The sequence below is a fragment of the Neofelis nebulosa genome, chromosome 6, assembly GCF_028018385.1.
Source record: "Neofelis nebulosa isolate mNeoNeb1 chromosome 6, mNeoNeb1.pri, whole genome shotgun sequence".
In the NCBI taxonomy this organism is placed as follows: Eukaryota; Metazoa; Chordata; class Mammalia; order Carnivora; family Felidae; genus Neofelis; species Neofelis nebulosa.
The window spans coordinates 43,899,883-43,914,988 of NC_080787.1; the positions used below are offsets into that span (position 1 = coordinate 43,899,883).

A 15,106-nucleotide genomic window follows, 5' to 3' on the forward strand; every position below is an offset into this window, starting at 1 on the left:
AGTCTGCCTGTTAGCTCAACACAGTTCCCCACTTTCTGAGGTTCCTGCTCAGGGAAACATGTATGCACAGTGATGACCTGGCACAAAAAAACCACGGTGGGACAAGTCTTAGGAACATGAACTAGGGAATTTGGAGAGACTGGTCTAGTCCGGTGTGAGTCTCACAGGTTCTATAGGGGACTTCTCTTTTTCTTTTTTTCAAAATAATTATTTTGGGGAGAGCACAAACGGGGGGGAAGGGCAGAGGATCCGTAGTGGGCTCTATGCTGACAGACTGACAGCAGAGCTCGATGTGGGGCTCGAACTCATGACCTGTGAAGTCATGACCTGAGCTGAAATCAGATGCTTAACTGACTGAGCCAGTCAGGTGCCCCCCCGCCCTTTTTAAAAAAATGTTTTAGGGGACTTCTAGCTGGAATATGTAAATCCCTGGCAATACACGAAGACCTTTAAGCACTACACTGCAATCAAAGTTTGTTTGTTTTTTAACTTTTATTTGAGAGAGAGAGTGTGTGCAAGTGGGGGAGGGGGCGGGGGGGGGAGAGAGAGAGAGAGAGAGAGAAAATCTTAAAAAAAATTTTTTTTATCTTTATTTATTTTTGAGAGAGAGAGAGAGAGAGAGAGAGACAGAGCACAAGCAGGGGAGGAACAGAGAGAGAAGGAGACACAGAATCCAAAACAGTTTCAGGCTCCAAGCTGTCAGCACAGAGCCTGATGAGGGGCTTGAACTCACGAACTGTGAGATCATGACCTGAGCCAAAGTCAGACCCTTAACTGACTGAGTCCCCCAGGCGCCCCGATAGAGAGAGAATCTTAAGCAGGCTCCATGGCATAGGTCTTGATCCCACGACTCTGGGATCATGACCTAAGCTGAAATCAAGAGTAGGACGCTCAACGGACTGAGCCAGTCAGGCACCCCTCAAAGTTTAAAGAGAAAACTCAATTCCTAGATCCTTGAACTTCCACAGAAGCTGTTTTCTAGAACTGATCGGTGACGAAGGTACGAGATGACCTTTATACCTGCACTCTCACAACAGCCCTCTTCCTCTACAAAAGAAAGACAAACTTCTTACCTCACCCCAAACCTTAACTGGGTTTATTATCGCCCCAGTAACCACCCCCCCCACCCCACCACGCAAAAGGACACCTAGAAAGCTAAGGGGGAAAAAATAACCACTCTAAAATGAGTAGTGAATCATTTATTGGAAGCTGGACGGTTTCCAATTCTTCTGTTGCTGTTGTTGTTAGGAAGGCCTAATAGAAGTAATTAAAATCTAATTGTTCGCAATAGATCACTAGGTGATTTCTGGCATATAATTCAGAAGCAGATCAAGAACTGAGTGATCCTGCTTTAGAACAAAACTTCCATTTCTGTCAGTTCATGTGAATGAGGGTTTTCAGGGCTTACATCTATATGAATGAAAAACGGAAATGTAATCAAGCTGGCCCCTGTCTCCTACAATATATAATATTCTTCCATGGATACGGAAACAGATCGGAGAAATAACCCAGTGCCAGCCGTATTTCATTTCTGGACCGAGTGATAGCTGTTATGGGCGTGCACACACTGACAACTCAAGCTGTGTGCTCCGATCTGCTCACACACAGGTGTGTTTGCTGTAAGTCAATAAAAAAAAAAAGAAGTATTCTAAAAAGTCATCCAGTGTTACCATTCTTAGTATCATTTTACTTATGTTTGTTCATTATTTATCTGAGTTAGCAATACGTTGATGTCGTTTTGATCATTTGTGTCCTATTAATAGCTGTTAACAATAACTCAAACCAGAAGAAAACTTTAATACGTCGCGCTTGACGATTTCAGGAAATTAAAAAAAGTTTTAATTTCATATACAATTGGTACAGAGAAATATGACAGGGAAACAAACAAAAGAGTTTTAAGCATAAAAATATATTAGATATATTCCATTAGGATAAAATGCCACGGGGGAAGTAAAACAAATAAAATTTCAAGAAGAAATTTTCCTTCAAGAAGGAACACGGACTGTTCGTGAAGAACATGCTCATGCATTTTTTTTTTTTTTTAATTTTTTTTTTCAACTTTTTTTTATTTATTTATTTTTGGGACAGAGAGACAGAGCATGAACGGGGGAGGGGCAGAGAGAGAGGGAGACACAGAATCGGAAACAGGCTCCAGGCTCCGAGCCATCAGCCCAGAGCCCGACGCGGGGCTCGAACTCACGGACCGCGAGATCGTGACCTGGCTGAAGTCGGACGCTTAACCGACTGCGCCACCCAGGCGCCCCAGCTCATGCATTTTTAAAATGGATGACGGTGGGTAGCAAATTCCTATGGTGTTTAGATTCCACTGGATAAATTTAAAACAGTGACGTAGTAGTTTTACTTAAAAATAATCAATGTGTACAACATAGTGGAAATTGCGTCTTCTGCAAATGTATGATGAAAAAATGTAGATGTAAACCTGAAATGTGTGAGGGGTTTATTTACATTTACCATATTCTTTAAAAATTTACTTGTTTATTTTTTGGTTTACATCCAAGTTAGTTAGCAGATAGTGCAAGAATGATTTCAGGAGTAGATTCCAGTGATTCATGCCCTATGTCTAATACCCAGTGCTCATCCCAACAAGTGCCCTCCTTAATACCCATTGCCCATGTTAGCCCATCCCTCACCCACAACCCCTCCAGCAACCCTGTTTGTTCTCTGTGTTTAAGACTCTCTTAGGTTTTGTCCCCCTCCTTGTTTTTATATTACTTTTGCTTCCCTTCCCTTATGTTCATCTGTTTTGTATCTTAAATTCTTCATATGAGTGAAGTCATATGATAATTTGTCTTTCTCTGACTGGCTAATTTCGCTTAGCATAATACCCTCTGGTTCCATCCATGTTGTTGCAAATGGCTACCACATCCTTTTTTTTTTTTTTTTAACTTTTTTTTAACGTTTATTTATTTTTGAGACAGAGAGAGACAGAGCATGAACGGGGGAGGGGCAGAGAGAGAGGGAGACACAGAATCGGAAGCAGGCTCCAGGCTCTGAGCCATCAGCCCAGAGTCTGACGCGGGGCTCGAACTCACGGACCATGAGATCGTGACCTGAGCTGAAGTCGGACGCTTAACCGACTGAGCCACCCAGGCGCCCCGGCTACCACATCCTTTTATGAAGGATTTTAAGCAGAAAGTTGGAAGACCATGTCAGTTTCCCCCTCCGACCAGGTGCTAGACTGAGTTGGTCTCTGTCCCGTTCTGAACGATGAGAGATGGATAAATTCAGAGGGAGGGATTTGGCTTGGTTTGGTAGAATGAAGGGTGGATGAAGGGAAGCAGTGGGAGGAAACCATGGTTGGCCAAAGACAGCTGGAGTAGATCCTGATGTGGCCAGGAATGGCTGCCCAAGGCTTCCAAGGAGAGGCACAAGGATGCTGGGTGTGACGGTGCTGAACTTCTAAAGCAGGGAGACCAGCTCCCTTCATTCAAAATGTGGTCCGTATCACCTGGAAGCTGATGAGACATTCAGTCTCAGGCTTCAGCCTACATCTACTCAATCAGGATCTGCATTTTATGAAGACCCTCGAGTGATTGGTGTGCACATTAAAATTTGAGAAGTCATGGATTAGTAGGCTCTCGCTGCATCCAGGCGAGACATAATTAAGATGGTGAGCTGAAGAACAGAGGGAGAAATGAGAGAAACATCCCCTGTGTTGCCAATAGGAAGTGACCCTCCTTCAGGGGTTTATGGCCCAGTCTGAGGAGACACCCTCCCCTTTTCTCAAGCAAGTTCTCTCCCTTGACATCTTCACTCACCACTATACCTTGCTGACTCCCAATCACTACCCCCAGCCCCACTGCCTGCCCCAAATTCTACTTGCATGCTCAAATGCCAAGTCAACATCATGTTCCCCCACATGGATGCTCCTCCAAACTCTTGCCCTTGACTCCTCCCTCTCCCTTAACCAATCACCATCATGACCTATCAGTTTACCTAATATTCTCTTAACTGTATCCATTTTTCTCTGGTTCCCCTACCACCACCTTAATCCAAGACATCTCGTCTGTCTTCCAGACTATCCCAACAGCCTTTCTACTGGTCTCTCTGCCTTGAGTCTTGCCCATGCTCCAGACAGTGGCAGCAGAATGAGCGTTTCAAACATAACTCTGATCCCATCACTGTTCAAAATCCTTTGATGGCATATCCTAGTGCTCGTAGGTTAAAAATCAAAATCATGAACAAGGCCAATCAGGCTCTGCAGTTTCTCCCAACCTGGTGGTGTATCTCTCTTCTCTTTGTTATTTACCCCCTTCCCATCCCACCACTCCAAGCCATTCTGGTCTTCTCTCAGTTTCTTTTTTTTTTTTTTTTTCTAATTGTAAATTTCCTATTATTTATTTATTTTTTAAAATATAACTTATTGTTGGGGCGCCTGGGTGGCGCAGTCGGTTAAGCGTCCGACTTCAGCCAGGTCACGATCTCGCGGTCCGTGAGTTCGAGCCCCGCGTCAGGCTCTGGGCTGATGGCTCTGGGCTGATGGCTCGGAGCCTGGAGCCTGTTTCCGATTCTGTGTCTCCCTCTCTCTCTGCCCCTCCCCTGTTCATGCTCTGTCTCTCTCTGTCCCAAAAAAAATAAATAAAAAATGTTGAAAAAAAAAAAAAATTTAAAATATAATTTATTGTCAAATTGGCTAACATACAGCGTGTAAAGTGTGCTCTTGGTTTTGGGGGTAGATTCCCGTGGTTTATCGCTTACATACAACACCCAGTGTTCACCCCAACAAATGCCCTCCTCAATGCCCACCACCCATTTCCGCCTCTCCCCCACCCCTCTTCTCTCAGTTTCTTGAAGCTGCCATGCTGCCTTCCACCACAGGGTCTTTGCATATGCTGGTGTCCCCCCAATCCCCTAATTTGGAGAGCTGTTCTTTTCCCCAACCTCTTCATCCAGTCATGTCCTGAGCATCCTTCATATCGCAGCTTAGACTACATTTCCTAAGGAAGTCTACCCTGACCCCAACCACAAGTCAATATCAGGGTCATTTCTCATACATTTTCATAAAACCACATTCCTTTCTTTCAAACCACTCTTCTCAGCCTATAATTATACTTCCACCAGTGTCATTATTTGATTACTGGATCTTTCTTTATAAGGGCAGGAACCATGTCTCCCCACACCGACCATAATGTCCAGCATACTGTAGGCTCTCCAATAAGGATTTGTTGAAGGAGAGGTAATATGTGTCGAATGAATGAAGAAAAAAAAAACCCGACAATGATCAAGTGTCCCACTGAATTGGTGCTGGCAGAAAAAGACACTCAGTGTAGGCTGAGTGTGTGTTAAGTTCTTCTGGAGGACAGTAAGAGTCACCTGGGTCTTGATGGACAAATAAGGTTTATGCAGAGATGAGAGGACCAGGAAGGTACTCCAGCCAAGGGAACGGTGTGCACAAAAGCACGAAGTCAGGTGCAGGTGCCCATGTCAGGAACTCACCAATGATCAGACAATTTTTAAGGTAGGGGTAAACTGTGGGGGCTTTAAAATGACCTTCAGCAGTGTTATCCTGTGGGCATTAGGCCTGGTGATAACACAATGCCCTGCCTAGCTTAAACCTCACCACTAAACCCTCCTCAAAAGGCTTTCTTTGCACCATGTTACCTCCCACAGGAAGAATTACTTATCGAAACTCACCAGATTCTGACCATGACCTGATTTCATGTCCCTCCACCGTGCCCCTGTGGGTGGAAGCTAGATAATTTTACTTCTGTTGATGTGTCTGCTTTGTGTTCTGAGCTACAGGATTCTATTCCTTAATTCCCTCATATTTTCAAAACTGGAAAGGTAGTTTATTTACAAGTATAGAACCCTGCAAAGTTAGAGGTGGGCTCCCAAATTGTGATTCCTGGGTCAGCAGTATAAGCATCACACGGGCACTTGTTATGAATGTTAATTCTTGGCCCCCACCCAGACCACTGAATCAGAAACTTGGTTGGTGGGGGGGTGGGGGGAGCAGTCTGTGTTTCAACGGGCCCTCCTGTTGAGTCTGATGCCCTCTCAAGTTGAAGACCACTGTAAAGGTCATCTAGTCTGCCCACATTACAGATGGAGAAGTTTAGGCCCACAGACGTAACTACTACCAGGCCCAGAATAGTGTCTGGTTCACAGCGGCAGGCATTTAAGAATCATACATGGAATGGAAGAGAGAAGAAAATGACTTCCCTAAGAAGACCTAAGGAGGTAATAGCAAAACTACGTGCTATTTATTTTACATTGAATTTATATATATTTTATTTATTTTTTTAAATGTTTGTTTTTGAGAGAGAGAGAGAGAGAGAGAGAGAGAGAGAGAAAGAACATGAGAAGGAGAGGGGCAGAGAGAAAGGGGGACAGAGGATCTGAAGTGGGCTCCGTGCTGACAGCAGACAGCCCGATGTGGGGCTTGAACTCATGAACCGTGAGATCATGACCCGAGTTGAAGTCAGATGCTTAACCGACTGAGTCACCCAGGGCCCCCAAATTTATATATATATTTTTAAATAGGAAATGTATCTAAGGGGTTCAAAATTCAAGAAGTGTAACAGTGGGGCGCCTGGGTGGCGCAGTTGGTTAAGCGTCCGACTTCAGCCAGGTCACGATCTCGCGGTCTGTGAGTTCGAGCCCCGCGTCAGGCTCTGGGCTGATGGCTCGGAGCCTGGAGCCTGTTTCCAATTCTGTGTGACTCCCTCTCTCTCTGCCCCTTCCCCGTTCATGCTCTGTCTCTCTCTGTCCCAAAAATAAATGAAAAACGTTGAAAAAAATAAAAATAAAAAAAAAAAAAAAAAAGAAGTGTAACAGTATACAAAAGAGTGAAAACTACCCCAAGTAAATAAATGCTTGAATATAAAGTGAAAAGTTAGAGCAAAATTTTTAAAAAGGGTATACATGAAAAGTCCTCCTCCTATCCTTGTCCCCAGATACTGAGCAACCCAGTCCTCTTGGGACAATCAGATTCCGGTGTATTCTACAAACATTTTATGCTCACACAAGAATGCTGGTACACACTCCCACCTCCATTCCATGCCTTCTGCAAAGACCGTAGCATGCCACATTTTGGCATCTTGTCAAAGGGTATTTTATTTAATTTTAATTTTTTTTAACGTTTATTTATTTTTGAGACAGAGAGAGACCGAGCATGAACGGGGGAGGGGCAGAGAAAGAGGGAGACACAGAATCCGAAGCAGGCTCCAGGCTCTGAGCTGTCAGCACAGAGCCCGACGCGGGGCTCGAACCCACGGACCGTGAGATCATGACCTGAGCCGAGGTCGGCCGCTTAACCGACCGAGCCACCCAGGCGCCCCATCAAAGGGTATTTTAAATATACCATTTACCACCTAGAAACTGTTCTTCTTGGTGGATTAGTCAATCTCCTAGAATTGTCATAATACCAACTCAGGAGTCAAGTCTTAATAATTTTTCTAATAATGTCTTGCTCAGTATGTAAAATACTTCCTATTGGATAACTGGCACCAGGAGCTTTTTCATGCATGAACCAATGAAACAGAACTTACTACTTTCACATTTCTGTGATCAGTTCTTTCCTTAGAGCCAGGCTCGGGGATTCCAGAGTGGAATCAACAAAAAAATGCTCACTCGGAACCTGAGGTGCCCTCTCTGTTCCCCCGGAAGCATTACAGCCACACGACCTGCATCCATGCCCATCTGCCCACTGGCTGTGCAGTCATTTCCAAGGTAGGGACAGCATTCTACCCATCTTGTGTGTCCCAGTGACTGGGACACAGCAAATGCTCCATCAACGCTCCGCGAACTGAAAAGCTGAGCCAAACAAATGAGACGTAGCGCACTTCACCCCTGACATGGACCCAGGGACAGAACCTATTATTTTCTGTTTCAGGCCGAGTGCACTGTAAAGCGCCCGATTCATGGAATACGGTAGATTATAAGGCTCTACGCAGACTTCTTAGCACAGGAGTTTTTCTGCACAGGGCCAGCTAGTAAATATTTTCAGGTCTGCAGCGTGAAAGCAGCCACAAAATCATATATCCATGAATGGGCGTGGCTGTATTCGAATACAACTTGATTTATGGACACGGAAATTGGAATCGGGGCAGAATTTTCACGTATCAGGAAATATTACTGTTTTTTCTTCTGATTTTTCTTCAACCGTGTAAAAAATGTAAAAACCCTTAGCTCACAGGTGGTACAAGGCTAGGTGTGGGCTGGTTTTGGCCCCAGCCAAAGTTTGCCGACCCTTATTCTGGTGCATCAAAGTCTCCCCCCCACCCACCCCACTCCTTCTGCACCCCCAGGGCACCAGGAGACAGAACACAATCTTCAAGGAGGATATGTGTCCAAAAGGACTACCCTTTGAACCAGAAAGAGAGAGAGGGAGGAAGTTGACTTTGGCCGAGGACCCAGCGGGACTTGTTTGCTTATAATTCAGCAGGGGTAACACCCTGCTCCCGCCAGACCACCACCGCTCGCTGGAGGAAGAAAAACCAAAAAGATTTTCCTTCTTCTGACACTGGGTCATCATTCAGAGACTGTATACACAATTCCCCAAATGACTTGGCTTGGGTTTTAGGCAAGCCCTTCCCCTCAGGTCTGTCAAAGGAGCTCCATTTGGATTCTCCTGGGATTCTCCTCAATCCAGCTCTCTCCCCAGCTCCCCAAGGAGGCAGAGGCCAAGGGCAGCTCTCCAAGACGTGGGCCATGGTTCATGGTCTCCGTTACAGCAACGCTGTTGTTCTAAATACTTTCTAATTAGTCTTCTGAATAAAGCCGGTGGGTATTTTATAATCCTATAACCCAATTACCACGGACGAGTTCTGCCAACGACAGTGATTAGCACTGAAACGTCCCCCCTCTCAGAGTGACTGGCCTGCTCTTGTTCCTTGGTGGCCCGCTGCTCCTTGCCCTGGGTCTCTGCTGACTCTCCACTGTGGGAGGACTTCCAAGACTTCCTTTGGGCTCCAAGGGACACTTATTCCTCCTTCTTTCAGACTCATCTTGTGGCATCAACTGTCACTCTAATAAGCCCAGGAACGAGGAAGAAACCTGATTCACAGCCTGGGAACCTGCAAAATGGAGTCTGGATTTTGCTTCTTGCGGACAGCTCTCCATCAGGAAATGGTGACTGGAGATATTTCACTTTCTGGTGTGCGGGTTTCTCTGGTCCTCACTGTCACTGCTCTCTCCTCTGGGCTAGCAGTAGTTCTCGACCAGGGAATTAACACTGTCTTCCCCTGGTGGCGACTGCCACAGGCCCCTTCTGTCCAACCCCAGCTGGCATGGAGGATGTGGATGCTGAGGATGTGGGGAGATAAGGGACCAAAGGAATCTAGGATGGCTTCCTGGAGGAGGCGGCTATGGTTGGAGCATGCCTTGTTGATATATTCCTGTATATAGTTCTTCAAACCACCCTCCTCCACAAATGGCTAGGCCTGGGTAGAGATATTAGGGATATGGGCATTGACTCTATGATATGGTACAGTTAAAGATTTTATTTTTATTTTTTTAAGTAATCTCTACACCCAGTGTGGGGCTTGAACTCACAACCCCAAGATCAAGAGTCGCATGCTCTACTGCCTGAGCCAGCCAGGAGCCCCACATGATATGGTGCAGTTAGATAGAGGGGCAAAGGAGGAGCCAAAAGGAGACCTGGGCTTTGGCTCCACTGACTCTCTGTGTGAAAGTGGGCAAGTCATTTGCCCTTCCTGGACCTTGGCCATGTGTTTATACATCCAGAACTACTACTAAGCCAAGTTTTTCTAGAGGAAGCCTAAACAAGATCTGTAAAATCCCTGCCTCACCTTTTATCAACTTGCAGAGGCTGCTAACTGTTCGGCATCTAATTAGCATTCAAGGTGTGAAACTGACAACGGTTCAGGGGCAAATGCACCCAGCTTGGATACCACTGGTGTCTACATCCTCTGGGACAGAGAAGTGAAGAGAGGAGGAGGCAGCTGATGTGAACTGACGTGGCCCAGCCCTTCCCGACTCCCAGCACCACCGGACGTAGCTGCTCTGGGAGACCAGAGTGAGGCTTGCTTATTCGCACCCAGTGAGATCCACATTCCTCACATGAGTACAGATAAAGTCAGTTACATCCCAGGGAGAAGCTGACACGTGGAGGCAGTGTAGGAAACTTAATGACCCCAAACTTAGGGCACCTTAGGTCTTAAGGGAGAGATACAATAGGCTCTGGGTGGGGTATGCCAGGGACGAGGTCCAATCGGGTTGCCTTCCTCCAGGAAGGCTCCTCCCAACTACAGCTGGTCCCTCCTGGTGACAGGGAGGTTGACAGATGACGCATCCAAGAGGTCTGCAGAGAGAGGGTGGGGCAGGGGAATCACCTGAACAATCCCCACATGAGTCGCTGAGTGACCCAAACACCGGCTACTCCATAATTACAAGGTTCTCCTAAGAAGGAGTTGTTAGGAGAGTTTCAGAATCAACCAGCAACCATACTGAAGACCTACCTGTGCCAGGAGACTTGACCAGGTCATTGCCGTTGGCCTCAAGAGGCCTACAGCTGAGCGGACTGGGGACTTCATGGCCACTGCCCGCCCTTTATGTTCTTTCAGACAACCTCACACCAAGGACCTCCTGCACCAGGACTCTGCTAAAGGGAGATCAAAACCTGAAAACCTGCGCTTTAAGCTCACAGTCTGGGGCGGGGAGGGGGCAGGGGCGGGGCTCCCTAAAGACTCCAAGGAATTTCACAAGGAGGAGGCAAAGGAGGACCTCAAAGGGGGCAGGGGCGAGGTCATTCCCACCAGGGCCCATGAGGCACAGTGGGCAGACCCTTGCTGTTGGGGACGGGGGTGTGTATCTCTGTAGGGTGTCCATCTGGAGGGGTCCGGGCCTGGGGCCACAGGGAGGATCCACCACTCCTGCCCCCGAGGACCGAGGACACCGCTTTTGTGAATCAACACTTGGGACTACAGTCAAAGAAAGGATCCTCATCCCTGAAGCTGTCCAGGGCAGGGCAGGGTAGGGTAGGGCAGGGCAGGGCTGGGAGAATGGAAGATTCCCCTCCAGCTGCTCTGACGAAGCCATAGGGAGTGTAGGGGATGAAGACGGGCTGGAAGGTAGGTAGATCTGGGGGGTAGATCTGACTCCTTTACCTTGCCTCCGACCTCAGGGTGACTTATTATTACCATTTTTAAATTTTTTAATGTTTGTTTATTTTTGAGAGAGGGAGAGACAGAGCACGAGTGGGGGAGGAGCAGAGAGAGAGGAAGACACAGAATCTGAGGGAGTCTCTGGGCTCTGAGCTGTCAGCACAGAGCCTGATGCAGGGCTCAATCCCATGAATCATGAGATTGTGACCTGAGCCGCAGTCGGACAGGGGTTCAGCTCCCAAATGGAGCAGCTGGCTTGGCTTTGGTCTGAGGTCTTCAAAGACATCAGAATATAAGAAACAAATGTCCCTGGACACCCAAGGTCTTAAAGATGGGGTTGGGGTCTTGGGGAAAACACACTTCTTTGTGGAACACAGCTTACAGCTCACTGGGAAACAAAGTAAGTGATGCTCCCTTGTATGTAAAATAATTGCACCTCAGTGTTCTTTGTGCGTGGGGTGTCTGTTGGTCTCCAGGAGGTTCCATGGGTTATGACGTCAGTGCCACGTTTGGGCATTCTGTAAACAGCAGCAGCAACAGAGCCCCACCCTGGGGCAATGCCATGGCCCCTAGGCTCTTCACTTGGAAGATAAGGGGGCTAAGTCAAGCATCCGCACGGCCCTTTCTGTCTCGGAGTTCTAAGACTTTGGGGGGAATTGTGGGACAAGCTAGAGGGACCTCTGTGTCAGGGGCTGGAGGCCTTCCCAGAGGCACTTCCTGAGTGGATCCCTCCGCCAGGCCCCCGTGGATTGGATTTGGGCCCATCATCATGGCACACGCCCCCACCTTTCCAGATCTGAGGGCAGCTGGAATCCCATCTTGCTCAGCCCTGGGACCCAGCCTATGCCTCACGCCTGGCACCATGTAGGTGTTTGCTCAGTGAAGCCAGACACAGGGCCTCAGAGCCCACCTCAAACGTCCTGTCACCCTGTAGCCCCCTGACCAAGATGTGACTCAGTGGCCTTGCTGCCCCAAGATGTCTCCTTTGTTCTTTGTTGTGCTGAGGGAGGTTGCAGCAGCACAGACACCCAGGGCAGCAGGACAGACACCCAATTTATAATTTATAGATGCTTCTAAGGATTCAAATATTATAAAGCTGGAAGTGAACATGCCCGACAACCCCCTCACCCGAGATTCCCACTGTCAACAGTGGGAATGTGGATGATGTGGAAAGCCACAAGGGTTGGTTTCCATCTACCCAAACGGCTACTGAGAGGCCTCAGGGAATCAGGAGGGTATCTTACCTTTTCTGAATTTGCTCTCTCCTCTGGTAATCCTTTATATCCCCGAGAAGCCCCAAAACCTGTCTGGACTTGCCCAAGTCCGATATCCAGTTGGTCATTGGCCGCCATTATCTCTCTGTCTCAAATTCTTGCCCAGACAACTTCCCTTTGCTGCTCTAAGACCAGGGCGCTGCCGTGAGGCATCCCCCAGGGGCCCCTGTGGCTGAAATCAGAGGGTGGAAATAGAGCCCCTAAAGGCTGGGGGCCTCGGGGAGAGTGAGAACCAAACCACAGAGGGAGGATTTACAGGCCCAGACATGCATCCTTCTGCTTGTTGGAAATATCACTCCATCAGGGAGTCACCTCAGATATTCTATTTTCCAACCAAGGCCAGAATTTAAGTTCTAAAGGCGCAGAATTGTGTCTTAATAGCTCTATTTTTATGTCTCGCCCTCCCTTCTCCACTGTGCCATGACCAGTGTTGGGCCCAAAGCAGATCCACTCAGTGTTCACAGAATTCGGCAAACAAGTTTGTCAAACATGAGTGCTGTGTGCCTGGCTAAGGACCAGGAGGTGAAGGAGACACTCCTCTTTCCAGGAAGCTGGTGAGGCCCAGGGTTAAGCCTCGGATGCCAGCATAAGATTGTCCCCAACAGTGCCCAGGTGTCCTCCAGCCCCGGGTGGAGGACGACTGCGGGGAGGTGCTGATGGGAGGGCAGCAGGACAGACACCCAATGCCATGCGGGTGAGCTGGACTAACGCTACCGGGCAGATGGGAAGGAAGAATGATAAAGATAAAGAAGAATGGTAAAGAAAGATAACAGCTAACACGCATGTGATGCTGACCTCGGGCCACACACAGTGCCAAGTCCCTTACACGCCCCTCACACAACCCCCCCCAGGTGGGAACCTGCACCCATCACACTTCACTACCCTACCCATCTCCCACTGACACCCTGTGACAGCATTGATGTGCCCCCTATGAATCTCTCCAAGACTCTCTTCAGGATATACACCCAGGAGTTCAGAATTCCCCTTCTAGTAAGCTGGTTACAGACAACAGATGGACACATCCAAACAACCTAGACACAAGCATACACACTGTGGCATTGTATTGAATAGCCAAAGATCGACATCATCTCAAATGCCAATCACTAAGGGACTGATTAGAGATAATTAAGGAATAACCACACAATGGAATACTATGCGGCTGTTAAAAAGAGCAAAGAAACTCTCTGTGAACTGATATGGAAAGCTTTCCAAAATTAAAATAGAATATACATATAGGGGCGCCTGGGTGGCTCACTCGGTTAAGTGTCTGACTTCAGCTCAGGTCACGATCTCGCGGTTCGTGAGTTCAAGCTCTGTGTCGGGCTTTCGGAGCCTGGAGCCTGCTTCAGATTCTGTGTCTCCCTCTCTCTCTCTCTCTCTCTCTCTGACCCTCCCCTGCTCACACTCTGTCTCTCTCTCAAAAATACACATTAAAAAAATTTTAGAAAAAGGAATATACATATATATATGTAAATAGTTGATCCTCATTATTAGCAGTAATATGTCCTGTGAAGTCACCACGAATACCTCATGAGCGAACAGTGTACCACTGCTTCCAGAAGAAATATGAGGTTAGGTTCCCGTGAGCCTCTGATCACAACCTTGTTTTATGTGTGTTTCCGTTCAAAGCTACCTTATTTAATATATATATTACTGATTCATAAACAATGAACTCACAGCCGGCAGCACTTTCATTCTTATTTAAATAAAGCTTATCTCATAAGTATTTTCCCCATAAGCCACACGCAACCTCCTTGCACTTCGGAGCGCTGGACAGCACATCGGCACCACACCTGGGGGCCATTTTAAACAGTGAAATCAACAGGAAGCACAAGAATGTGAAAAACGTGGCACCAAACAGACTGGGAAAAGGACACCTGTTTGCAGCACAAGAGCCGAAACAGGAAGGCAATGCACCACGCAGGTCAACCTCAGCCGGGGATGCGTGTGGGGCAAATCAAATGTTCCACTGCTCTGTGCACGTCCGCCAATGACTTCGAAAGTGCCGCGAGTATGGACTTGGGGGTTGCAAATAAATTTGAGAGAGTAGGAGACTTTGCAAACATGGAATCCATGAATCATGAGGCCCGACTTATATTCACGGCTGGTTGTTGGGCATCAAGACAATCTGCAAGGATCCAAGAAACCGGTAAGAGTTGTACTTGGGGTGGGGTAGGGACGGGAGGGGCTGTGTCCGGGCTGAATGGGAAGAGAGTGGGAAGGAGACTTCATTTTATAACTTTTTATATTTCTCTCAATTACTAAACCATGGGAAGCTATTACCTCTTCAAAAACAAACAGACAATAAAACACTGAAAAACCTGCACGGACACTTACAAAGCCCTACATTCATGCCTTAAAATTTTATGGTTTTTTAAAAAAATTATTTAATGTTTTTATTTATTTTTGAGACAGAGAAAGACAGAGCAGGGGTGGGGCAGAGAAAGGGGGAGACACAGAATCTGAAGCGGGCTCCAGGCTCTGAGCTGTCAGCACAGAGCCTGATGTGGGGCTCGAACTCACGGAGTGTGAGATCATGACCTGAGCTGAAGTCGGACACTCAACCGACCGAACCACCCAGGTGCCCCTTAAAATTTTATGTTAACTTCAAACGCAAATATCTTACTAATCTTTTGAGGTGGGGTCCAGGCCTTTGGGTGTGGATCTGTGGACGAGAGCTCTGCATTTGTCTTTTCTGCATAAATCACCCCGGGATGCGTGCATAACCTGTCACTTTCTAGTCCG

General features: G+C 47.3%; 1 protein-coding gene across 16 annotated transcripts in view; it reads right to left on the reverse strand.

The window, feature by feature from the left end:
• TRERF1 (transcriptional regulating factor 1) overlaps positions 1 to 15,106 on the reverse strand; it is a 228,946-nt gene that overhangs the window by 41,620 nt on the left and 172,220 nt on the right. The gene's annotated exons all lie outside the window — the stretch shown is intronic.